This window comes from Ranitomeya variabilis, chromosome 1 (assembly GCF_051348905.1).
Source record: "Ranitomeya variabilis isolate aRanVar5 chromosome 1, aRanVar5.hap1, whole genome shotgun sequence".
NCBI lineage: Eukaryota > Metazoa > Chordata > Amphibia > Anura > Dendrobatidae > Ranitomeya > Ranitomeya variabilis.
The window spans coordinates 981,469,046-981,496,846 of record NC_135232.1 but is presented as its reverse complement, the minus strand read 5'-3'; positions in this window follow the sequence as shown (position 1 = coordinate 981,496,846).

Here is a 27,801-nt window from a genome sequence, read left to right as displayed (position 1 = left end):
ACCTTATCAAACATTCACTAAGCAAACTGAACAATTACAAAATGAAATTTCTGGATTTACAGTATATATCCAAATCTTTAGTAAGCTCCTCAGGCTTTAGGCTTAAAAGCCTATTAATCTTACGAATGCAATTCTATCACCTCCTCATTGGTTTATTTTTAGACATGTAACATGGGCAAAGTATTGGTTCCCTATAAAAAGACTAGATAAGTAAGAATATCATACAGTTGAATAGAAAAGCCCAAATGCGCATTGAATACAAACATGTTTATATAAAAGACACAGAGAGCTCGGTAAGGAAAAAAAAAATTCTTTATAAAAACAGGGTTAAAAAGAAGTTTAAAAAACATACAATACCAGGCATAAGACAAATCAACTGGTGACAATCTATGTTTTTGCATTGAAGATTAGTGATGACGAGCGAATATACTTGTTACTCGAGATTTCTCGAGCACGCTCGGGAGTCCTCCGAGTATTTTTAGTGCTCGGAGATTTACATCTGTTAGCCAGCTTGATTACATGTGGGGATTCCCTAGCAACCAGGCAACCCCCACATGTACTTATGCTGGCTAACAGATGTAAATCATTCAGCTACGGCAAGAAAAACGAAATCTCCGAGCACTAAAAATACTCGGAGGACCCCCGAGCGTGCTCGAGAAATCTCGAGTAACAAGTATATTCCCTCATCAGTATTGAATATGTGTAACACGGGCAGGTGCAGTAGTCGTGCGCGGGGTAAGCATCATCCGCACTCTGCCACGCTGCAGGAAATGAGGGTCCAGGCTGGGTGTGTGTGCTGCTATTACCTTGGCGATATGCTTCTGCAGACCACATGATGATGCTTGACTTGCATTACGGAGGTTTCTCTGAATTGCACTTGCTTGTGTTTTATATAGTTGTGTAGTCTGCATAAGGCCATTAAAGAATCTACATCTAATAAATCATATTTTATATTAATCTGGATCCAGATACTGGATTTTTTTTCTATATATGACAATAATAGTCCTATGTCATCAAGCAGCCACATTAGTCAGAGGGAGCGAAGAAACAGTACTAGGCAATGGGGGGCATCTATGAGGAAACAGTACAGGGGAATGGGGGCATGTATGAGGAAACAGTACTGGGGAATGGGGGGCATGTATAAGGAAACAGTACGGGGGGATGGGTGCAGACAGTATGGGGAGCGAACGGGGGAATGTATGCGGGCACAGTATGAGTAGTGATGTGAAAAATGTATATGGACAGAGTACGGGGAGTGAGGGTGATGGGATGTGTGCAGACACAGAATGGGGAGTCAGGTGCACAGGCAGTATAGAAAGTGAGGGGATAAATATATGAGGAGACAGTATGGTGAACAGGAGGGATGTGAGAGGAGACAGTATGAGGAGGGAGGGGAATAGTGTGATGAGACAGTATGGGGGGAGAAAAGTGAGGGGGCACAGAATAGAAACTGAGTAGTGGGTTCGTAGCATGGGGACAGTGTAAGGGCACAGCCAGAAGCGTACAGTATACCAAGGAGGGGGAGTGTGATGAGAGAGTACAGTATAAAAATACTGGGCCCTATAGGGGGGGACACAGTGTGAGTGGACAGTGTGAAGAGGGGGCCGGTATGGAAAGGAGAGGTCAGTGTAAAGAGCATGTACCATAAGAGGGACAGTGTGGGGGTCATGTTTTGTGCAGACAATATAGTAAGGGGCAATTTTTCATTCAGGAGCATTATAATGACACTTGTATCTTTAGGGGCATCATGTGGAGATTTTCTGCAAAAGAGCAGAGAAGATGGAGGTCTGCAGAGACGAGCTGTGGATGAGAAAACTCATCATGGGGTCTGGACAAGATGAAGAAAAGAAGGAGAACAGCTCCAGAGGCGACGTCATCTATCAGGTACCTGGATGTAAATGTTATTTGTGATACTAACTAATTCTCATGTTAAATTTATGTTAGGAGCATTAAAGGGAATGTCCAGGTTTGTAATGAGTCTGCAGTCATTCTTTGTGACTGCAGACTTCTCACTTCTCACAGTGCGCACTGCACGCTGTCATGATTCTCACGTGCCGGCGATTTACATACATGTGGTCACCTGCCAACCAGAAATGTGTGGCCTCACTCTATGAAAATGAACTGAACAAGGCCGGGCAAGTCTAGTCAGAATGTGGTCAGAAGTATACAAATCACATGCTTGTGCTGACATGACTGTCCACCGGCAATGGAGAATCCTAAAAGTGTGCAGTGCATTAGTTGTGAGAATTCAGAAGCTGCGATGTCAGGATTCAGCTCTGCAGGTTCCAGTAGTCGTCACATGGACACTTCACTCGCATGCGACTTTCACACTTATGGTCCTGTGACAGCGAGCTTCTCTTCTTTTTCTCTCAGTTTTTCACTGAACATTGAGAGTATTAGGGAGAGGAGCTCGTCGGTACATGACTAAGTGTGCATATCGCATGTGTGCTGGGGGGGCGCCAAAATGAATTCTTTCCCCGGGTGCCAGAAAACCGACATACACCTCTGCCGGTATGCTACTGCGAGCGGTGATTACCAGGTCTGGTGGAGGGAGGTCTGTGCACAGGCAGTGAGGCAGGGACTGAGGGTGTGCACAGAGAGAGAATGGAGACCCAGAGACTGCCCGTCCCAGTCTACGCCGTAGCCTGGAGCCCTCATTATCATAGGAATATGTTAGTTAATAAATTGTTTTTGTAAAGCTTTATAGTGTAGTTTTAGGTCAGAGAGGGATGGTTAGGGAAGAGCTAGCAAGGTGCAGGGACAGGTAGTGATGTCTATTTGCAGACATGTGCGGCACTTGCGGCTTTGCACTTGCAATGAGACAAAAAAACACTGCTAGCAGCGTTTTTTTTCCAATGCTGCAAGTACCGCATTTGCTGGATCATGGCAAAATCGCATGTGCCGCACATGTCCGCAAGTCCCATAGGGAATGAATGAGGCCAAACGCAGTGTTGCCGTAAGTGATCCGTTATGCGGCAGATGCGGAAAAACTGCCGGATCTGCTGCAAAAGGCTACTTTCACATCAGCGATTTTTGCCAAAGTCACTACCGATAATGTCATACTCACCAAAGGGGGAAGCAGCACTAAAAGTGCCCAGGGCAGCAGAAACGCAAAATACGACCCTGCAGACAAGTGTAAAATGTTCAGGACAATTAAGACAGGTAGGTGGCATTCCGGAAACCATAGGCAAGAGGAAGATAACCAAGAGACTGCAGACAGTAGCCCAGTAGATCAAGGTGTATAAAGCAATCATGAATCTAGCAACACTAAAGTCTTAATACCAAGCCACAGATGTGTGTCTTGGTGAGCCTTATATAGGCAGATGATCACTGGGGAGCATGCTGGACCATGTGCAAAACCTGACGTGAAGCACCACAGAGTTTAGCGGACGGGGTGAGTGAAGCAAAGCACGGATTTGGTACAGTTGTGTAAGGCAGATGAGCTGTGACATCACACTCCACCCACACCCCATCCCACCCCAGCTCCCTCCACCTACTTTGGCAAAACTGTGAAAAATTAGAAAGGTCCAGCATGTCAGCATAGCTGGTTAATTCCAAGGCCTTTACTTATAAGTGCGAGTAAAAAAATCTGCATTTTGTAGAATTTATTTTAATCAATTTTCAGAAAAGAGAAATACCGCATATACTTGTGTATAAGCCGAGTTATTCAGCACTTAATTTGTGCTGAAAATACCCCCCTCAATTCATACACGAGTCTTTGTCCCATTTTATGGCAGGGGAGGGGGAGCGGCCGGTCATAGGAGGCAGGAGCCAGCTAAAGCCTTTGCCAGCTGCTAAAGAGAAATTCATATTCACTGTACTTACAATGAATATTCACACAATTACATCCATAGCTGCTGGCTTCCAGTATAAAAAAATAACAAAAAACATCCTACTTACCTTCCCTGCGTGCCCTCGCAGCATCTCGATCCAGCTTCCAGCAGCTCCGGCGGCCACGCGATCACTGTCACCACTCATTAAGGGAATTAATATTCATTCCACTCTACGCCTATGGGAGTGGAGAGGTGAATATTTATTATCTGACTGAGCGGTGACACGTAATCGCCCATCCACAGGAGCTGCTGGAAGCCGGAACGAGATGCTGTGAGGGCACACAGGGAAGGTAAGTAGGATTTTTTTCTATGCTTTTCTCATGGGGGCCATACATACAAGGATGGGGATAAGGAGCCATGCAAACAAGGATGGGACTAAGGAGCCATTTACACAAGGATGGGAATAAGGAGCCATGCATACAAGGATGGGGATTAGGGGCAATGCAATGGGACTTTTACTTGAGTCAATAAATTTTCCCAGTATTTTGAGGCAAAATTAGGTGCGTTTGCTTATACTCAGGTCGGCTTATACACGAGTATATATGGTACATCATTTTTACATAATGTACTTGCCTTTCTTTAAACTTTGCCTATTTGTCAACAATCTGTCACATTCCCTCAATAAATATTTTAGGATGAGGTGCAAACCACAGATACACTGCTGTCTTCACTTTTTCATCAGATATGAATCTTCATCCTTGTCACGTGTACAGCACATGGAATCAATGGTGTTTTAAATATAAATAATAATAATAAGGCTTCTTCCGGGGACATAATCCATTGTCATTTGTCTTTCCACTAGAATCAGTTCATGTACACAATCCATGCTATAATCAGTCTTTGGCGTAGCTGGGCTTTTGGCTCCTTCATCATGGCTAACACTTTTGCCACCTTCCTTGAACTTCTCTATCCATTCCTACACAGGTCTTTGTGAGGAAGCTCACCTTCTGACCTCCCAAAAAAAAAATTATTGCACACTGATCTTCTTTCATGCAAATCACAATTGGGGCAGTCATTGGTTTTCGCACAACAGTCACAGATGAACTGATACAACACCTTCACATCTGCACAGAGTTGAGTGGGGAGACAGGGACCTCATATGCTCATATGGAAAACACTGATAAGACAGTGTGGTCAACAAAAAAGTGTAATATAACTATAGTATGGAACATTTTTGACTCACCCATGTACATGCCACTATCACTATTAACAGTGGCATCTAAGTGTAAAACGGCTGCGTTGGTGCTAGTACTGATCGCAGCCCTTCCACCAATGATATATAACTGACACCCACTGATGATGAAGCCATCTTTGCTTGCGATGCGTCATCATTATTGTGGCATACATGTATAATGGTTTCCGGGAACTCACTGTTCACTTGTTTGGTGGATGTTGGGGAGGAGTTAACATATTACAAAAAGGAAAAGAAAAAAATATATATATGTATCAAACTTTTATTTCCAGTAGAATGTGATTGTAAAGCGCCATGGAATAAATGGCGCTATAACAATAAATAATAATAATAATAATAATTTAGTTGATGGAAAAGTAAAGCGAAGTATAACTGGCAGAATAACAAGCAGAAATCAATGTCTAGCATATGCGTTCACCAAACTGATCACTCATCAGAGCTTCTAAACTTTCTCACACTCTGTTCCCTTTCCTTTTACACAAATTACTTTTTTTTATTTTAGGTTTCAAGCATAAAGTTCAGAAGCTACAGACTGGTCCCTGGGAGAGACATATTTGCTTGTGAAGATTTATGATATTCCTGAGAAGTAGATTCATTTACTTACTGGGAAAAGTGCTATAACTGTAAACTTTCTACAAGCTAACCTATTATCCTGAAACATAACATTGACAAAGTGGGGGTTATTTTATCTTTAACTCTGCTGTTCTGTTCAGTCAAAAATGACTGAATTTGAAATTTGATTTTTTTTTTTAAATATTCATTATGCAGTTCTGAAACTTGTAGTAAATTGACTTTTCCTCATTTGAGGGGTTCTTACTGACATGCCCACCAGGGCAGTGGGGTACTTGGAACTGGGTTGGACAGTACTTTGGGGACGTCATGGGGCCATGACCCGAATCTGTGGCCCTGGCTGTGCCATAAAATGGGGAATATGTATATGGGATTTAACGTGACACCACCTGTGGTGTTCGGCAATGGATGGCTGCTAAAGGAGACCACTGGGACTGATGGTGATGCAGCTGGGATGGTTCTGCTCCCCCACAGGTGGAGCGGGGCTCCAGGGCTACTGGTTCCATTTATGTCAGGCTTCTTTTACCTTGTGGTGCAGGACTCAGGGCACAGGAGATCACTGAATGTCACAAGGGCTGTAGTTTTCTTTTCCTTTACTTGATGGTTGATAGTACAGACCAGAGTACTGGTAACAGATAGTAATAGAGAGCTGGGCAGCCTGGAAGGAATTTTTGGATACACCTGGCCAGGTATGGAAGCAGGCCTTCCTTCTGCGCCGTCCTCCCTTTTTCCTTGCTGCCTAACAGCTCACCCTTCTGCTGCTAACTTTCTCTCTCTGTTTTTAAAAACTAACCGTAGCCTGCATGGCAGGCAGCTCAAGCCTATCACAGCTCCTTTGTGTCGGCTCCAGGCTCTGGTATGCTGCTGTGCTGCCGGGTATTTGATCGGGCAAGGAGACTTGCAGTCCCCTGCCCTCCAGATTTAGCTGCCGGGACTTCAGTACTCACACAACCTCGGTATCGGGTTTCTAGCGCTCAGCTCTGGGGTGAGTTTAATCACTGCTCCACTCCCCAGGTTCTGCTCTACATCTCTCCTACTGTCACCTGGTAAGGGGACCCCTCTTTGCTTCCAGGCATGACATTACTCCCTGTGAGGGAGGCAATGCCACTGTAGCAACTGGACTCCTGAGGTGCCACATTACTATGGGTATTTTTTTTTGTTTACTTTTTCTCCACTTTTTTTTACAGTTGTACTGTTCGGTCAAAAATGACCGATAGCCTTTTATACTAATCTCCAGCCATTTTTTGAGTAAAATAAAGGAGTTATAATATCATTTTGTACTATATAGTACATCTACTACTATTTATCAATTTAGCTAGGTCCTTTTGGTCCGTGCAGATATACACATACATACATTTTCAAATTAGATACTGCAGATGTATTCGCTTCCAGTATAGTTATGTGCAAAAAAATTTCGCTGTATCTTAGTTACCCTGCTGTTCATATAGAAATAGTTCAATTCAGTTTTCAACATTTCACATTGTAAATGAAAACATTTTCTTATGTTCCTTGTGTTAGCTGGTTCTATTACGGTGTAATACTGACCTGAAAAGAACAATAATAAATTCTGTCTGACAAATGTGTCTGTTTTACTGTGGGCTATCTTAGGCTAGTTTCACACTAGCTTTTTGAGGAGCTGCGGAGAGCTGCGGACTTCCTCCGTGAAGCCCTGCCCTTGGCCGCACCTCCGCCGCTAGCTCCGCCTACTTCTGCATACGGCCTGCGTACCTGTCTTTAACATTAGGTACGCAGGTCGTGCGGCTGTATGCGGATGCTTCCGCATGCGTCGTTTTGATGATGCGGCGACCAGCGTAGGACGCAGCTGGTTGCAATTTCTTTTCTTCTCTGCATCGTCAAAACGACGCATGCGGAAGCATCCGCATACAGCCGCATGACCTGCGTACCTAATGTTAAAGATAGGTATGCAGGCCGCATGCAGAAGTAGGTGGAGCTAGCGGCGGAGGTGCGGCCGAGGGCGGGGCTTCACGGAGGAAGTCCGCAGCCCTCCGCAGCTCCTCAAAACGCTAATGTGAAACCGGCCTTATGCTAAAGGTTGGTGTTTTCTCTGATCTTATCAGTAGACAATTACCATACTAGTTTATACAGTTACTTCACTTTCAGTAAAGCTGGAGAGGACACAGAGAGAGCACATGTATAGACATCAGAGCTCTGAAAACTCATCTTTTACAGATATGTAGAAGATAAACTATTCTTTTATTCCCAAATTATTCAATTCTTTCGATTAGATTGTATAGTATAAAGCAGCATTTTTTTTGTTCAGCCATTGATTGATTACTGTGTCATGATGTAAGTTTATAGTTTATAGTTCTATGTTTGATTTTACTATGTTTGATTAGCAGGTAGTGTTGAGCGATACCGTCCGATACTTGAAAGTATCAGTATCGGAAAGTATCGGCCGATACCGGCAAAGTATCGGATCTAATCCGATACCGATACCCGATACCAATACAAGTCAATGGGACTCAAGTATCGGACGGTATCCTGATGGTTCCCAGGGTCTGAAGGAGAGGAAACTCTCCTTCAGGCCCTGGGATCCATATTAATGTGTAAAATAAAGAATTAAAATAAAAAAATATTGCTATACTCACCTCTCCGACGCAGCCTGGACCTTACCGAGGGAACCGGCAGCGTTGTTTGCTTAAAATGCGCGCTTTTACTTCCTTCCGTGACGTCACGGCTTTTGATTGGTCGCGTGCCGCCCATGTGGCCGCGACGCGACCAATCACAGCAAGCCGTGATGTAATTTTCAGGTCCTGGATGCCTAATTCTAGGCATTCATGATTTTAAAATTACGTTCCGGCTTGTGATTGGTCGCGTCGCGGTCACATGGGCGACGCGACCAATCACAAGCCGTGACGTCACGGGAGGCAGGAGACGCGCGCATTTTTTAAATTACGTCACGGCTTGTGATTGGTTGCGTGCCGCCCATGTGACCGCGACGCGACCAATCACAGCAAGCCGTGACGTAATTTCAGGTCCTGAATGCAGAAATAGGCATCAGGACCTGAAATTACATCACGGCTTGCTGTGATTGGTCGCGTCGCGGTCACATGGGCGGCACGCAACCAATCACAAGCCGTGATGTAATTTTAAAAATGCGCGCGTCTCCTGCCTCCCGTGACGTCACGGCTTGTGATTGGTCGTGTTGCCCATGTGACCGCGACGCGACCAATCACAAGCCGGAACGTAATTTTAAAATCATGAATGCCTAGAATTAGGCATTGAGGACCTGAAAATTACGTCACGGCTTGCTGTGATTGGTCGCGTCGCGGCCACATGGGCGGCACGCGACCAATCACAAGCCGTGACGTCACGGAAGGAAGTAAAAGCGCGCATTTTAAGCAAACAACGCTGCCGGTTCCCTCGGTGAGGTCCAGGCTGCGTCGGAGAGGTGAGTATAGCAATACTTTTTATTTTAATTCTTTATTTTACACATTAATGTTGTTTCGATACCGATACCCAATACCACAAAAGTATCGGATCTCGGTATCGGCATTCCGATACCCGCAAGTATCGGCCGATACCCGATACTTGCGGTATCGGAATGCTCAACACTATTAGCAGGCTACAGACATTTTTTCTGCAGCTGCAGGAATGATGGCTGTTTCGCATACTTGCGCTTCTACGGGTCCATGTAGAAGCGCAAGTGCGCGAAATGGCCGTTGTTCGTCTATTCATTCCACGCACCCCTCTCCTTGTCGTTCCTGCTGCTGCAGAAAAAATGTATGTAACCTGCTAATTGCAAATAAAGGACAACACTTCACACTGCTGAAAAGGGTGAGTGCCACTTTTTCATCTCTCATTTGTTTAATAGATTGTTCTTTTCTAAAGTTGTGCGCCACCCATGTCAGTAGCTAGCCTCGGAACGCCCTGATCATTTAAGGATCGATTTTTCCTGTACATCCCAATGCAGGCACAGCATTCAGTGCCTTTTTATACCCATTTTTCCTTGCAACGTTTGGTTGCACAATTTAATGGGGGGAATTCACATTGTGGTTAAGATAGCAAATAGTTAATTGTAGGAGGGGCACAGTGGGATAAGTATGTTAGGTCTTCCCAGTTTTAGTCAGTTGGGGCCCGTGTGGAATACAGGGCTGGCTAGCCCAGGGCAACACCATGCCCCACAATGTTTATCAGAAGAGTAGGCTCAGCAGTCAGTATCCAGGGGGCCAGAGTAAAGAACGAAGCACAGTGACACCGGAGATAGCAGTGCAGTATAAGTGGGACTGCAATGCTACGGGAAGAAGGCTAAGCAGAATGGGAGCAAGGTATTAAAGATGTGGCAGATTTTTGCATGGGCCGCTATTCTAAGGACCGGGGCGAAATGGCAGAGAATACCACCAAGAGAAGCAGGAATTCTGGGCATTGGGGACACTGAGGGACCGGAGGAAACGAACCGTCCCCGGGACAGGCTTAACGGCAGAGAGAAGAGGCAAGTGAAAGTGGTGCCAATTGTTATGATTGACTTTGCCCTGGATAATGCTGTATTAAGTAAAGAAATTGAAGTTAAAGTGAACCCGGACTGTGACTCTTTAAAGGGAACCTGTCACCCCCAAAATTGATGGTGAGGTAAGCTCACTGTCATCAGGGGCTTAGCTACAGCATTCTGTAATGCTGTAGATAAGCCATTGATGTTACCTGAAAGAGGAGAAAAAGACATTAGATTATACTCACCCAGGGGCGTTCCCGCTCCAATGGGCGTCTCAGGTCCGGTACAGCGCCTCCCATCTTCATTCCATGATGCACTCTTCTGGTCTTCATGCCGCGGCTCCGGCACAGGCTTACTTTGTCTGCCCTGTTGAGGGCAGAGCAAAGTACTGCAGTGCGCAGGCGCCGGGCCTCTCTGACTTTTCCGGCGCCTGCGCATTTTAAAATGCGCGCGTGTCCAGCCTCCCGGCTTGTGATTGGTTGACCGCGACGCAACCAATCACAAGCCGGGACGTCACGGGAGGCTGGACAAGCGCGCATTTTAAAATGCGCGCGTGTCCAGCCTCCCGGCTTGTGATTGGTTGACCGCGACGCAACCAATCACAAGCCGGGACGTCACGGGAGGCTGGACAAGCGCGCATTTTAAAATGCGCGCGTGTCCAGCCTCCCGTGACGTCACGGCTTGTGATTGGTTGCGTCGCCCATGTGACTGCGACGCAACCAATCACAAAGCCGGGACGTAATTTTAAAATCCTTAAGGGCCTGAAATTACGTCACGGCTTGCTGTGATTGGTTGCGTCGCCCATGTGACTGCGACGCAACCAATCACAAAGCCGGGACGTAATTTTAAAATCCTTAAGGACCTGAAATTACGTCACGGCTTGCTGTGATTGGTTGCGTCGCCCATGTGACTGCGACGCAACCAATCACAAAGCCGGGACTTCACGTAAGGAAAGAAAAGCGCGAATTTTAAGCAAACAACGCTGCCGGTTCCCTCGGAGAGGTGAGTATAGCAATATTTTTTATTTTAATTCTTTCTTTTACACATTAATATGGTTCCCAGGGCCTGAAGGAGAGTTTCCTCTCCTTCAGACCCTGGGAACCATCAGGAATACCGTCCGATACTTGAGTCCCATTGACTTGTATTGGTATCGGGTATCGGTATCGGATTGGATCCGATACTTTGCCGGTATCGGCCGATACTTTCCGATACCGATACTTTCAAGTATCGGACGGTATCGCTCAACACTACTGGTTAGCCCATATATCGAAGAAAGAAAAGTGAAACCCAGAGATGATGGAGTGGCAGCCATTGTCCACAGGATCCAACATCATGCTAAAGAAAGTGAACCAACAGCTTCCACCAGCACTGCTACGATACCCACGGCCTCCAATAGCAAGGCAACCAGCCTAAAACGGAAATGATGAGCCTTCTGTCCAACATCAAGTAATCACAAAATAAATGTGATATGTTGCAGTTGTGCAAAGTACTTATACAAGAGACATGTAAATTATACTTGTGACAAATGCAAACAGTACATTTATCATAGTGAACCTTATTTACCATTTTATATAGGAAAAAACTGAACTTTTTTAAAAAAAATTGTCATATATTTACATACAGTTTGATGTTATTAGTTATATTTTACAGTTATATAAAGAATATTTTTATTTTTAAATTTTATTTCATTTTTCATTTCTTTATGAACAACCATGTTCACATACAGTATACTAATGCAACAGGTATTAAATAAAACACTTAAATTAGCTAAAAAGCAAGACTTTAATAGGTCCGGTAAAAAATGACGGAACATTATAAGTGTATAGTAAACCTGAACAGAACAGCAGAGTTAAATGGTCATTGTTATTTCAACATACGTTGCATAAATCAATGGTGCAAGTGAATATAGGAAACTTAGTAAGATAACATATTAGATAAAATGCCTCTTCTGCAGATATGAGCCTTTTCATCCTCACCTTTTAATTTTCTAGTAAAATCTGTCTTGATAGACCAAAAGTATTACCAGCTCACTTAATGATCAGGTAAGGTTACATATTGCCATGGATAATGAGGAGGATGCAGCTGCAAAGTGAGAGATACAGAGAAGCACATTGAAGGATGAAGGTTCTAGTAATAATTTTCCTTGCATTTTGTGGTGGACTCACAGCTACATAGCTCAGTATTGCTATAAAAAGAACACCATGCTGTTGTTTCTTCAGAACATATGCTAGAAAGAGATAATGAACAAGGATCTCCTCCTCTACTATTTAGGTTAAGAAAATGAAGCTTGTTGCCTAGGCCTGTCTTTGTTGTTGCTGACTGATGAGGACCCTTGAAAGTCTCCTTTAAAAAAGGTATTCTAAAACAGACAGACCTTTTAAAGGGAATTTCTCAACATAGACCCTGATTCCAGAGATGTGTCATTTATTAATCTTTGTGCTGTAGTTTAAAAGCAATTGATGTTTTATCAGCAGGGGATTATCATTAGATGACTAGGGATCACATGCAGGCAAGTCAGTGTAATCTGTGTAACCTCACCCCACCACTGATTGGCAGTTTGTTGACAATGCACAGTCTACACAGGAAGCTGGCAATCAGAGGTGTGGGTGGGGTTATATACAGCACAGCATTCTGAGCACTGCTACATCTACAACAGAGAAAACATGGATTCTAGCCAAACTTCATCAAACAGTTCAGTAAATGATACATCACTGGAATCAGGGTCTCTGTGCTTACATGATGCTGCTGTCGAAATGCAGAGCAAAATTTGCCAACAGATTCCCTTTATAGAGTTGTTGCATAATAATTATGAACAATATTAAACAATATTAATATTAAACAACAGATCCACCTCACACAGTACTTTCAATATTTTTGCATTATTCTTCCATTCAAGTCTTCTATTTAAGGAAAAAGGAAATAACAGATAAACCCCAGGAAAAAAATCATTGAACAGCTGAGTGTTTCCCTCTATTGCTTCCAGCTCTGCCAGCAAATGGGATATAAATAGAGAGATTTTAGCTCTTGAGAAACACTTGAGCATTTTATTGACTTTGTTAATTACTGAAGCATGGGGAAGATAGAAGACTTGTGAGAAAAGGTAATTCATCCTGATAACTATGATAAGGATATAAGGAAACAAATCTGAAAATATTATCAATTAGTGCTAATCAAACTGATCAGGAAGTTTAATCCTTTAACAACCAATAAAGTACATTGTTGTCATAGACTGCTGAAGAAAGTAAAAAGGTCGTCACTCGTCTCGGCATCTGAGCCCGCACCATCACAGGCTGATGCCGGCTGTATTACATAGTGGGAATCTGCCTGTAACTGCAGCACCTGAAGCGCGCTTTGGTCACTGTAGTGTAACCATGGCAGCAAGTTGATATCATCCACCCACTTAACAGAAACCTGACTCTTATGTTTACAGCTCAATTTGTCAAATTTCTATTGGCATACCTCACCGGATTGTCCTTCATATCTCCACATTACCATATTTCACAGCTTAAAGTAATTCTGTCTCGTCGAATGCAACTTTCCTGCAGATATAGCCGGGAGCCGCTGTCTTTCAGTCACACAGATTACATGGCTACAGTTCCCTCTCACAGCACTGTGAGCGACGGCTATACACGCACCCCAGCAACTTGACAGCTGACTCTGCAGTGCATCGGAGCATCATTCCCCCACACACATGATGGCTCTCACAGCCTTCCATTCATGGTGGGATGGCACCCCAAAGCTCCTTAGCATGGTTTGATGGCCCCTGCAGCTTTTCCCATACAATATGATGGCCACACAGTGCCCCACACAGCAGGATGGCCACACAGTTCCCTCACACATCACGATGCCCCCACAGCTCATTAGCAAAGTATGATGCCCTCATCAGCACTAGGTCTCAGTTTGATGCCCCCACAGCTCATCACACAGTATGATATCACACCACACCTTACACAATATAATTTACACACAGCCCCAGCACACAGTATGCTGCCCCAACATATACAGTATGATGGCCCTCACAGCTCTCCATACAGTATAATGACCCAGAAGGAAGACACGCACAGAAGAGGTCCTTTGTGCAAGAATAATATATGGGCCCTTTTCAGTCCAATAGCTCATCATAATGTACTTATATATGTGTATGTGACAGAAACTGCTTGCTGCTTTGGAGGTGCAAGTGTTCCTCTTAACTGTTGGGTCCCTGTGCAGATGCTCAAGCTGCACCATTGTTACATCTGATCTTGTGGTGGCCCCAACAGCGCTTGCACACTGTATTATAGCTATTATGACCTCTATGGCACCCCAGACTGTATGATGCCCTGTCTTACCGAGTTTTCACTCCGGGAGGGGAAAACCCCTTACTTACGTAGCGCTCACTAATATACTAATTAGGCAAGAAGACTACTAGGTCTCTATTTCGGTAAAACAACTTATATTTTATTAATAATGAAATAAAGTTTAATAATCAACAATTTAAGCTATGATTTGATATATGTACTACAGGCACATGAATTATAACAGCGCTAGCCTAACATTACATGATCATAATCATCATCTATATAATAGAGAAAGTAAGCATCTATATAATTACCAAATATTGTAACATCACTTCCCTGCCGGGGGACTCGACTGATGAGAGGGAAATATTCGGTAACACATCATCACAGAAGTTATGCGTCCATAAAGTCTCCTGGAATGTCCCTACCCCCACCTAGGTGCCGTCCTGTTTTATACACTTAAAATTGGATTTAGTTTCGTCATGCGTACTGGCATTTTTCTCATATAACTTATTATTTTACAGATCACGAGCTGTTATTGCACAAATTCCATGCTTATCTTGTTGTTCACCCTTGAGAATATTTTCCTCACACTACAAGAATGCCGCTGCGCATGCGTACATAGCTGTTTATGCCACATCTCCTCATACAATACAAATAAGTCACTCTGAGGGCACTTTCCCGCTTCCATTTTGTCTTGTTTTACTCAGTTAATGGCAATAGATACGTGAAATCACTATCTACACATACATTCAGACATTCTTGTCTCATTTGTATCACAAACGGTCCTTGATATCATGTAACTATTTGCCATTACCATAGGTGACCATTAGGACCTTAGGTCTCCTACAGAACACTTTGTAAGCCATGTAACAGTTCCATATTGACAATATAATAACTATTATCATGACCACTAGGAGTGGGTGGATTACCCAGTCCAACATTTTCTTAGCGGATGGCGAGTACCCAAGAAAAATATCATACCAATAATGAGAAGTGGCATTGGCTATAACTGAACCCATTTTAACCATTTTATTACTTATAATCGTAGTAGTGATTATATGATTTTTGCAAACTTTGCATAAACTAAGTGTAATTTACAAGTTTTGCCTTCCAGAGTATCTTCACAGATAGATAAATCATGAGTTTTGTTATTGTTATCAACATAAGGTCCATTGAATTTTGGCATCCAGAAAAATATATTCCCCGGAAGCCCCAACATCAATGGCAATACTACATACCTACACATTACCTGTATTATTCTAAGATAATCCCTCCAATTTGGATAATACCTCCTAAAATCAGTGGAATATACTTTATCTGTCATATTAAAACACACTATCAATTTTGTTCCATTTAAACAAAATATAAAGCTAGTATCATTCAACCTTCTAGAAGTATAATTAGCGTATACTCGAGATTCGATTAGTCCAGTCGTTAAATTTAATTCTGTCATTTCAGCTTCCCAACATGCTATATTGTTTTCATGTGTTATCTTTACAGTTCCAGTTCCGTTGGTCAAAACAGTACTTGGCCAATACTTCCTTCCTGGATAATTGTATGGAGCCGGTTCTTCAATTACAGGCCCATACATCCATACAGAACTGGTGTTAGATAAAGTTATATTTACAATAGCCAGTATATCACTAAAGTTTTTCCTTCCATCCTTTGTGACATTGTAGACATTCCAATCACCAGGTGACCTCAAAGGTGGCACTCGCTCACTTGTTAATTGGACACCGGGAGTCCATACTTCAACGATGTCCAAAAATACGCCTCCAAGGATTCCACATACGATTAGGAAGGAAATCTGCGGAAATCAGAACATAACACGTTTATTCCCGCAAATAACATTTTTTCCTGTGGGATATACTCCCATTTTTCTACACCTGGCCTCATGATCAGCAAGGTGCGGTCCCTGCCTACTGCAATTATCTCAGCTTCGGAAGGCGGTCCTTGAGCATTTTGTACCCAAATTTTAGCTCCAACATTAGTTACTTCGGAGGAGCCAAAACCTTTATCTCCTCTTACAGTTAATTCAGTGGGGGCATGACCTTCTTCCCCCAGAGATAAGTTTATGGGTATTAATAACATCTGAGCCATTTTCTGTTTCTTTCAATGATCAATGGCTCTGTTCCCAAATTTAACATCAATATTTTAATTTCTCCTTGATAATCTGCATCAATAATTCCTCCCACCACTATGGCCCCTTTTAGAGCAAAACTAGAACGAGTTGCCAACTGGCCATAATGTCCTTTAGGGATTTGACAACCCAATCCAGTGGAAATTGGAACCACCTTACCTGAAGGAATGACTGTTACATCTAGTGCACTCAAATCCAGTCCGGCTGATACGGGTTGCCCTTTCAGGGATCCTGGCCTCTTCATGTATTTTCCAGTAGATAATAGTCTCTACTACATGTGCTTCATGTATTGTAAGATTGGGTGTCAATATCCTCAACAGAGGAGTCATGGAATCAGTTATGGGCCTATTGTTTATTATCTGGAAGGCATCACTTAGATTATCCCTCCATTGCCCGAATGAAGTGTCAGATTGGTTCAACTTTTTAGGGTGACCTTTAGTAACCCATTCATTCTCTCTACTAACCCTGCTGCTTGAGGGTAATAAGGCATGTGATATACCCATTGAATGTTGTGTTCCATAGCATGGTCTTTGACTTGTTGTCCGGTAAAATGTGACCCATCATCTGTCTGTACTTGTAGTGGGACTCCATAATACTGTGTTATGATTTCTAAAGTTCTCAGTGTACTCCATTGTGTAGCTGCCTTGCATGGGAAACCTACCATCAGGCCTGAGTATGTGTCTACTGCGGTACAGACATACTTACACCCTCTGCTCCCTGGTAGTGGCCCTATAAAGTCCATTTGCCAAATTTGTGCAGGTAATTGTCCCCTCCCTATGTGTCCCATTACTGTGTGTGGCACCTCTCTCCTTTGGGAATGTTGACAAACAGGACACTGTGCAATAATTTGTTTTATTATGTCCATGGTGAGGGGAACTCCTCTTTCCTGGGCCCACCTGTAAGTGGCTTTTTCTCCCAGGTGTCCACTTTTCTGATGTGCCCAAACGGCCGTACCGTGAAGCCATGTTTCTTTTGCTTTATCGGTTTCCGCCGTTGTTTGTCGAATGGCAGCTGCTCTATCTGCTTCAGAATTAAACAAACGTTCAAGTGAATCAGCAGGTACATGTGCATCAACATAAAAAAAAAACAGTGGTAGGCGTGGTTTGCATTATTTCTTCAATACTCTCCCGCACCTCTTTCCCCCAAACTTCTTTTCCATGGATAAGCCATCCATATTTTTTCCACCCCATCGTCCAGGTAGCTAGTCCATTTGCTACTGACCAAGAGTCTGTATACAAGTGACATTCACGTCCTTGCTCAAAACTCAGAGCTAAGAAAATTGCATATAATTCCGCATATTGACTGCTCTTACCATGACCTTCCATTTTTATATGTTTTTCCAATTAGGAACTGGGAAATTGATTATTGTCTGTCTAGCTTTAGGCAAGATTTTCCTATGTCCTTTGTTCCATTGAATTCCTAAAAATTTCACCACTTGGGCCGGTCCTTGGACCTTCAACAACAGTTATGTGATCACTTATTCATACATGCTCATTCAGGGATTGTTTTTTTTTCTCTTTTTTTTTTCCTTTCACTTTTCAGTTGATTTTTACAAGAAGAAAATCCCTTATCTCAATCACTCCACCTAGTTCAGCTCAAACTGAGTTGAATAATGTCTCATTGACATACATACATACATACAAGGCTCACACAGCCTGCCTATTTTGCACCTTGGAATTAACACATTAACTCTATATAAATAAAACTGCAGCAGTGTCCACTGACACTTTGAAAGCACTTCAAGGCCAAACAACAAAAACCACGGCCTTATACAAAATACAGCTTCATATAATGTACTGCCAATTCAAAATGACCAAAATAACAACACTGCACAGAGCCTATCCCAGCTCTGTATTACACACTTATACAAATACACAACCAATTAATATATTGACAGATATTACAGATGAGATCTTATTTCTCTATAAAACATTCATCCTGGACCTTCATAATCATGCATCCTAACTAACCATGCAATGTCTGTTTCTCCAGGTTTTTGTTTAAACCGGGTTAAGATACTATCTACTTCATTTTGAGTATAATCCTCAGTTGAGATCCTGGTTCAAGTATGGGGAACACCTCGTTCCACCATAATGGGCTGTCCATCATCTCCAAATTGAAGGTGACCAGCTGCATCACGGGCTTGCTCCCGGATTATTTCATTTTCCGTCCTTATTATTTTTTTTCCTTTCCGTTTACGGTATTTATTTTAAGCAACTTTGATAGCAGCTTTTTCTGCTACACCCTGATAGTGTTCCAACTTATCTTTTACACAGCTCCCCATACAGCTCCCCATACAGTTACATGGTCACCACAGCCCTCATACATTATTATGTCAACACAGCCCCTCATACAGTATGATGGCCCCAACAGTCATCTATACAGTATGATGGCCGCCACATACAGTATGATGGACATGTAGGAGAATGGCACCTACATAAAATTATGACTTTTAGCTCCTCAACACAGTATAATGGCTCTCATAGCTTCCCCACATAATATAATGGGTCCCCACCACTTTCCCACACAGTATGATGGCGCCCAAAGCCACCCACACAATATCATGCCTCCCCACAAAATATAAGGGCCCCAATAGCCCTCACACACAGTATTATGCCTTCCGCACATTATGATGGACTCACAGTCCATAAACAAAGTATGATAGTCCCAATGTCCTCCCACACAAACTATGATTGCTGAAGCCCCACATACAGTACCATGCCTCCACAGCCTCTACATAGCATGGTAGCATCCCCAGTCCAAACACTGTATGGTGGCCCCACAGCTAACAAAGCTATGCCACACAATATGATGCTCCCACAGCCTTCCCACACAACGTAATATCTTCCACAGCCCGTGACATAGTTTAATACCCCCACAGCTCATACATAGCAAGATACACTCACCGGCCACTTTATTAGGTACACCTGTCCAACTTCTTGTTAACACTTAATTTCTAATCAGCCAATCACATGGCGGCAACTCACTGCATTTAGGCATGTAGACATGGTCAAGACAATCTCCTGCAGTTCAAGCCGAGCATCAGTATGGGGAAGAAAGGTGATTTGAGTGCCTTTGAACGTGGCATGGTTGTTGGTGCCAGAAGGGCTGGTCTGAGTATTTCAGAAACTGCTGATCTACTGGGATTTTCACGCACAACCATCTCTAGGGTTTACAGAGAATGGTCCGAAAAAGAAAAAAAATCCAGTGAGCGGCAGTTCTGTGGGCGGAAATGCCTTGTTGATGCCAGAGGTCAGAGGAGAATGGGCAAACTGGTTCGAGCTGATAGAAAGGCAACAGTGACTCAAATCGCCACCCGTTACAACCAAGGTAGGCCTAAGAGCATCTCTGAACGCACAGTGCGTCGAACTTTGAGGCAGATGGGCTACAGCAGCAGAAGACCACACCGGGTACCACTCCTTTCAGCTAAGAACAGGAAACTGAGGCTACAATTTGTACAAGCTCATCGAAATTGGACAGTAGAAGATTGGAAAAACGTTGCTTGGTCTGATGAGTCTCGATTTCTGCTGCGACATTCGGATGGTAGGGTCAGAATTTGGCGTAAACAACATGAAAGCATGGATCCATCCTGCCTTGTATGGAGCATCTTTGGGATGTGCAGCCGACAAATCTGCGGCAACTGTGTGATGCCATCATGTCAATATGGACCAAAATCTCTGAGGAATGCTTCCAGCACCTTGTTGAATCTATGCCACGAAGAATTGAGGCAGTTCTGAAGGCAAAAGGGGGTCCAACCCGTTACTAGCATGGTGTACCTAATAAAGTGGCCGGTGAGTGTAGTTACCACAGTCCCTGTAATTACATCCAGTAATTGCACCAAAGGCAAGGGCATCTCCACTTTCTATCATCTGAGAGGTTTTTTTCACCAGCAATACACTGCTTAAGCATATGATAACATATACTGATTTTTCACAACTTCTACAAAACACTACAGACTATCTCTGAGGCAAAAAGAGGTAATGCATGATTAAGAGCCAAGGGTATTTATACTTTTAGGGTTTTTTATTATGAACCCCTCAATGACAGCCAATACGTCTTTTAACTGACCTGAGATATAAGAGAATATCCTCCCCATACAGGTGACAATCCAGGAGCTGTCGGCTGTCCACTATAGCTGATAACTTGCTGCATAAGCTACGATCAGTGCTTGCACCGTCCAAATCTGTTTAACCCCTTAGATGCTGCTGTCAATAGTGACTACATCATTATAAATGGTTAACAGACTGTGGGGGCTTCCTCCTAATCCCAATTGGTGCCCTCAGATCATGATTTTGTGGTCTTGATGTTTGTGATTGTCAATTCATGACCAAGTAGCGGCCTTAGAGTCTGACTGCTATAGGATTCTGTTCAGAAGTTAGAGGCATTTAGGTGGTAAAAATGCACATTGTCATTTCTGTCATGTCACTTTGCATTAATTCCTGAAAAGCAACTGAAGGGTTAATAAACTACCTGACAGCTGTTTTCAATATGTCAGGGGGTGCTGTTTTTAAAATGTTATCACTTTTGGGGGTTTCCCAATATATGGGACCCCTAAAGGCAATTCAAATATGGCTAAGTCCCTAAAAAAATAAATTTTGTAAATTTTCTTGAAAAAATGAAAAATTGCTGCTACATTTTTAAACCTCCTAAAATGCTAACAAAATAAAAGAACATTTTACAAATGGTGCTGATGTAAAGCAAACATGAGAGAAATGTTATTTATTAATGTTTTGCTGTGGTATGACTATCTGGATTAAAGGGATAATCATTAAAAGTTTGAAAATTGCTAATTTTTTAACATTTTTCTCAAATTCCTGATATTTTTTATAAATGAACACAAAACATATCGACCTAAATGTACCATTATCATAAAGTACAATATGTCAAGAAAAAACAATATCAAAATCACTGGGATTTGTTGAAGCGTTCCAGAGTTATTACCACATAAAGTGACACTGATCAAATTTCAAAAATTTGGCTCCGTCACTAAGGGGTTAATATTATTATTTATTTTTATGATTTGCTTAATAGTTTATGTTTTATGATGCATTAATATTTATTTAGAACTACAGTAAATATAACAGTTAAACACAGATTTTACTTGTACATATATTACAAATTCTAAAAATTCAGCTTGGGGAATAAAAACTTATGAACAGAACTATAAATGTGTTGCAATGACTTCTGCTACTTGGAAATTTAAATAGCTATTGATATAGCAAATTTAGGTTTGGTTTTGTGCTGTTTTAATCTTCTTTTATAACATTATTCTGTATTCTGTTTCTATAATTAAAATACATTTGAGTTGACTGACTTCTATATATTTGAAAGTAACTAAATATTTTTTAAATTACATTAAAATTACGCAAATAATTATTATATCTTGACTTTACTAGTTCAGTGTCAGCATGATGATTTTTGTATATCGGAGGAACCAAATCATGTGCTGAGTAATGGAGTATTGCTAAGTACATAGGATGCAGGGTGTTACAATAGTCATTATTCACTCATTTTTTGAACAAATTAAGGTCACGCTGTTTGTTCCTTTTCTTGCTCTTATAATTGCCATCTGGGCAGAATTGAATGCTTTACTAGTTTTAAAAAAACAAAAAACTCTTTATTAAATGTATAAAATAAGACAAAGGAATATTTTCAGAATAAAGAAAAAGTACTGTGCTCCTGCCAATTTATTTGAGACCCAGAAAAAAATCCCCCGTAGCTTACTTGTACACCTTCCCCTAAATAACTGAAGAATGAGGTGAATACACCAGTTGTCAAGTAGTAGCATTCATGTGAAATAAGTGTTGTTTTATTGTACAGTTTTTCATAGAAAGTCACATCATAAGCCCGAGTAGGCGATTTACTAAAATATACTGTATGTGATATATTCTACGAAGGGTTGTATAGTTCTAGATATGTTTTTTTTTGTGTCGGTGATAGTAGGACACACTTGGTGGTGATTTTGAACATTACCCCATATAGTCATGTTGCTTTTATTTGCAAGTTGAAATTGGTTTATCTACTTTGTCCAAACATGCTCTCAAAGGAACGTACGCGCTGTCCTTATAAAACCACACGTACAAATTATAAGTCACACAGGTGGCTAACAAAATAGAAACTAGTATAGCACCAGAACGGTAGGCAATTTGTTCGGATCCATGAAAAATCACCCGCGGTTTACTTATACACCTTACTTTAGATAACTGAAGAATGAGGCCAATGAATACATAATAGCATTTATATCACGTAAGTGCGCCTTTTCTTGTATAGATAGAAAATCATCTGATAAGCATAGTAGGGGATTTACTACATGACACTTTATTTTTTCAACCAAATATTGATTTTTTTCTTTTTTTAATGTCTTGTTTGAATGATCGATAATGAGATATAACATTGCCACTTCTCAAATAACTATACACAATAAAATGAAGCTTGTGACATTCATAGCACAAAACCCGGCTGGCTTAATAGAGCCCGAGACTATAATTCAGATACGGCCTCATAAACAAAGAACTATCAATTATAATGTATATTTCAGTTAGTGACAGTATTAGCCACGTTAGTTGAGTTTTAGCTTGAACATTACCTCGTCGTATAGGCACATTGCATTTGTTTGCGAACTGAATATGGTTTATCCATATTTGCTCAAGTGTACTCTCAAATAAAAGTACAGTTTGTACTGATAAAACCACACAGACTCCAATTATGACAGTCAGCTTACAAAATAGAAACCATGTTCCCATTGAATGTGACTTCATAAATAAGTGTTGACAGCTCAGATTCTAAATAGGTTTTCTTCTTTATTTTGGCTGGTTGTTTGTGTGTCGTGTGCATTGATCCTACGAAAACAGCACTGAACACAAAAGAAAGTCAGATAAAAGCTAGAGAAAAGCTAATTTTCTGTATAATTAAAAAGTGCACAATTACTGAATAATACAGATGATTTATTGTCTCCAGTTCTTTGCCTGCTGTAATTTAAAGGGGTTGTCCACTAGGGAACAGCAGCTGAAGGCTACCAGTAGTTGCTGATAGTGTCTTAGGTTATTAATATTCCATCAGAATGAATGTTCACCATGATGAAATAGTTAAGGCTGTGATCAGTCAGCAGCAGATGATTGGCTGCAGTGGTCATGTGACACAACAATGTCATGTGACCAGCCAGGAACAGCAGCACCTACATTGCTGGAAAAGTGCTGCTCTTGGAAGTGAGCATAGATTTTTTTTATATTCTGTGGGTCATTGAACTGATTACACGAGTAGTCCAGTATTGGACAACCTCTTTAATAATAATATTTGTTTAATAGGTGCAGATTGATAAAAGTTACATTACAGTTATACAAGTTCAATTTGTCTTATCTGTTCTTGTTCTGTAGTGCTGCCTGCTCTTCAACATGTCCTCCAGTGAAGACCTTACTGCTTCCCAGGGTGGACGTGACACTGATTATGTCATCACATTTGATATACTGATTGGTATGTATTGACAGACAATACTACACATGTGGTAATTCACGTCTTTTCTTTACAGCAGCCTTCCAGCGGAAGAGCAGGAGCAGTCAAGTGGAAATGAATCTTTCCAAGGTCGTTGGGTTCAAATTCCTGAGGAGGAAAGAAGGGGCGTAAGTATTCTTTTCATTTCAGACTTGTAATTGGATTTTTTTTAGTTTTGTATATTTAAAACTGTATGACTTATTAATTTTTTTTCTCATTTTATTTGATCTATAGTTTCGACAATGACCTACTCTTTTCACTGGTTCAAGAGCATGCAGCATTGCGGGAGCCCCGTGATCATAATCATTCCAACTCAGTACTGTTTCGTCGACTCTGGGAAGAAGTGGCCAGATTGCTGTTGGATGATTGGGACAATGCAAGGCTACAAGTCAGAAATGATTTTCATAAGTATTGCAATGTGGTCTCTGATTTGCTGTAAATGTTGGTATCTTTTTTAACAATTATTTTTTTTCCCCTTCACAGTGAAGAGAGTAAAAGTTAATTGGCATTCGATGAAGGATTGCTTCAATGAGGATATCAGACAGGAAATGCGGGTTAAAAGTGGTGCTGCTCCAAAGCTTTCGAAGTATAAATACAATCGTATGCTGACTTTTCTGAGGCCTGCGCTTGCTCGGCGAACGTGAGTATCTTTTCTGTTGTCTATTATATAAACTTTAAAATAAATTTTACTAATGTTTTTCTTTATTTTCCACACAGAATCTGGAGCAGCACTATAGAACCTGGATCTTCATCTGTTGGAGCAGCCCCTCATCAACCAGCCAACAAACAGTCCCAATCATCCACCAGCTATGTAGCAACCAGGCAGGCTTCACAGGCTGGGCAACAGGCAGCCAGTCCATCAGGTTTTCCCCTCTCCCAGCTCTCTGCCACTGCTTTTGTTGGAACTTCTCATCAGCGGCAAAGGGCCTGGGAGAGGTCAGTCATGCTCAAGTTTATTCACTTAAGCTTGGTCTTCCAGGATGGGATGAAGGAGATTGGAGATAGACTGGACATTGGGTTCGCTCAGGTGAACACACTTTTCCAGGATGTCCACAGAAACCTTGACTGCCTGGAAGCCGACCATCAGAGATAGGTCAAGACTTTTTTTCAGCAATAGAGCGAGGCGTGTTGGAAAACCTTATGCCTGAACTCCAGCTGAACATCATGCAGGCCTGCCTGGCTGCTTACAGCCAGACATTACAGCAGCAGTCCCGAAGCTATCAGCTGCAGGCCAGATTTTACCAGCTTCAATAAGCACAGCATCACTGGCCTGTTCCCCTAGTTCACACCTACACCATGCTCCAGAGTGCAGCAGCCCTGCAGCAAGCAGCATCCACCATGCTCCAGAATGTAGCACCCCTGCAGCAAGCAGCCTCCACCACGCTCCAGAGTGCAGCACCCCTGCAGCAAGCAGCATCCACCTTGCTCCAGAGTGCAGCACCCCTGCAACAAGCAGCATCCACCTCAGTCCAGAGTGCAGCACCACTGCAGCAAGCAGCATCCACCACACTGCACAGTCCAGCACCACGCTGCAGAGGCCAAAACTCCAACTCTTACAAAGAAACTCAGAAAGACTCCACTAGCGACTTGGCGACACACCTTAAAATGAAGACCAGGAGCAAGAAATGTCAGCCAAAAATGGTCCTACCACCTCCATCCTCACTTCACAATGAGTCTCTATTGTGTAATATGAAATAATAATAACTCCTAATGTGTTGCCTACTCCCAATGTGTCCAGTCCCATCCAGGAGCCAATTGCCCCTTCCCCTGTAACCCCTTTATCATCAAATGTTACCCAATCATGATAGCTCAACACCGCCAAGGTCCACAATATATCACCGTCACACAGACCCCGAACATAAAACTAATTGTTTGTTTGTTGTTAAATAACATTTTTATTTTGTTTGCACAATCCCTGTGTTTTCTTTGACTCTTTATGCAAAAACACACGTGTGTATTGTATCGTTGAGTCAAGTTGTAACGGGTGTTTGACTGGAGGTGTTTTATTTGTAGTAAAGTCAGCAAACATATAACATTTACTTAAAGTGTATTAAACCATATTGTCTTGCCATCCAAGATGTCCAATATCCGAAACAAAGTAAGCACCAAACATACCTCATCTGGGCAACTTCCACTGTAGTCCCCAGAGGGTGATCACGGTAATCCTACAAAGTGCTAGCAACAGGTTTGATATAATCACTGCACCCCAAGATGAATTAATTGAGAGGTTTAGTTTGTAAAATAGAGTCACTTATGGGGGTTTTGCTGTTCTGGCACCTCAGGGGCTCTTTCAATATGACATGGCATCCTCAACCAGTGCAGAAAAATCTGCACTGTAATATGGTGCTTCTTCCCTTCTGAACTTTGCACTGTGCCTCAAAAGTAGTTTTCAACCAGATATGGAGTATTGTGAACTCATGAGAAATTGAAAAACAATTTTTGTGGTCCATTTACTTCTGTTACCCTTGTGAAAATGCAAAATTTGGAGCTAAAAAGATTTTTGTGGGAAAATGTGATTTTTTTTATTCTCACGGCTTAACGTTATCAGAGGGGAGGCTGTAGGACACTGCCAACATGGAGAGAGGAAGATGTTCAAGTGGACACAAAGACCCACGGTGAGGAACTTAAAGCACGTTCATAAAAGCGGAGAGAGTGAATAGTAAGGATAACCAAAAGATAACTGAAACTAGAATAACCTCCTAGAAACCTAAAAGCAGTAAAGGGAAAAATGTACTGGGAAAGTAGACAAACAGACACTCAGCAAGAATATAAGTGGAGTAAGTTTAGAAGGGTAAATCCCTTTGGGGCTGGAACTCCTTAGCACAAATCCAACTTGAAATATAGTAAGCAAGGAAGTGCAGTGAAGGGATAATAAACAAAGCCCAACCCAGAACATAATACAGCAAACCAAAACTGGAAAGTGGAAAACATCTCAAAAGGCGCAAACTAAGATTAAAAGTAATAAGAACAATCAGCTTTTGAACAGGGAAGGAAAAGAGCAATAGATCAACAGACAGAAGAACCGACCACGAAGCAACAGGTCAACGGATTGCCATGACAAACCTGTTGTAATTGAGTAAGATCATAATATGAGGCACAGACCCTGCTCGTTTCGAGCGGTTAACCCTCTCTTAATCATGGTATGTCATGATTAAGAGCAGGTTAACGTCTCGAAATGCACAGGCCCTATACCTCATTTTATTATGCCACAACGTGTTTCTTTCTTAACATTCAATAAAGTAGATTTTATGCTTTTTCCATGTGGCTGTATTAAAGATGCATGTTTGGATTCTCATTTAAAGGCTATACAGGTGAATGGTTATTGCCTTGGATTAAGCCTATCTACACCCGATGAGTTGCTATACTTTTTGTTTTTTGGGTTTTCATATGTTACCACTTTTATTCTTTTTTTCTCTTTGCAAAATTATCAGAAAAATATTATCTTGTAAGTTTAACCGACAGACCTCTTTCCTCTCTGTTGTGCTTTGTTCATGTGGTGAAAATATATTTTGGAGAAATTTCCATAGTCAAACTGCACTTCATACATATAAATGCAATTCATATCAACTCACACAGTGGTGCTTTAAAGTTTCTGAATCTTTCAGAATTTTCCATATTTCTGCAAAAATGTGACCTAAGATCAGATTTTCACAAAAGTTCTAAAAATGAGACAAATATATTGGACTGTGAAAATGATTCAATCTCACATTGTTGTGAGAAGCAAAAGTATGTAAACGTTTGCTTTCAGTATCTGGTGTGACATCCTTGTGCAGCAATAAATGCATAGAACAATTTCCGCTAATTGTTGATTAGTAGTGATGAGTGAGCACTATAATGCTCCGGTGATC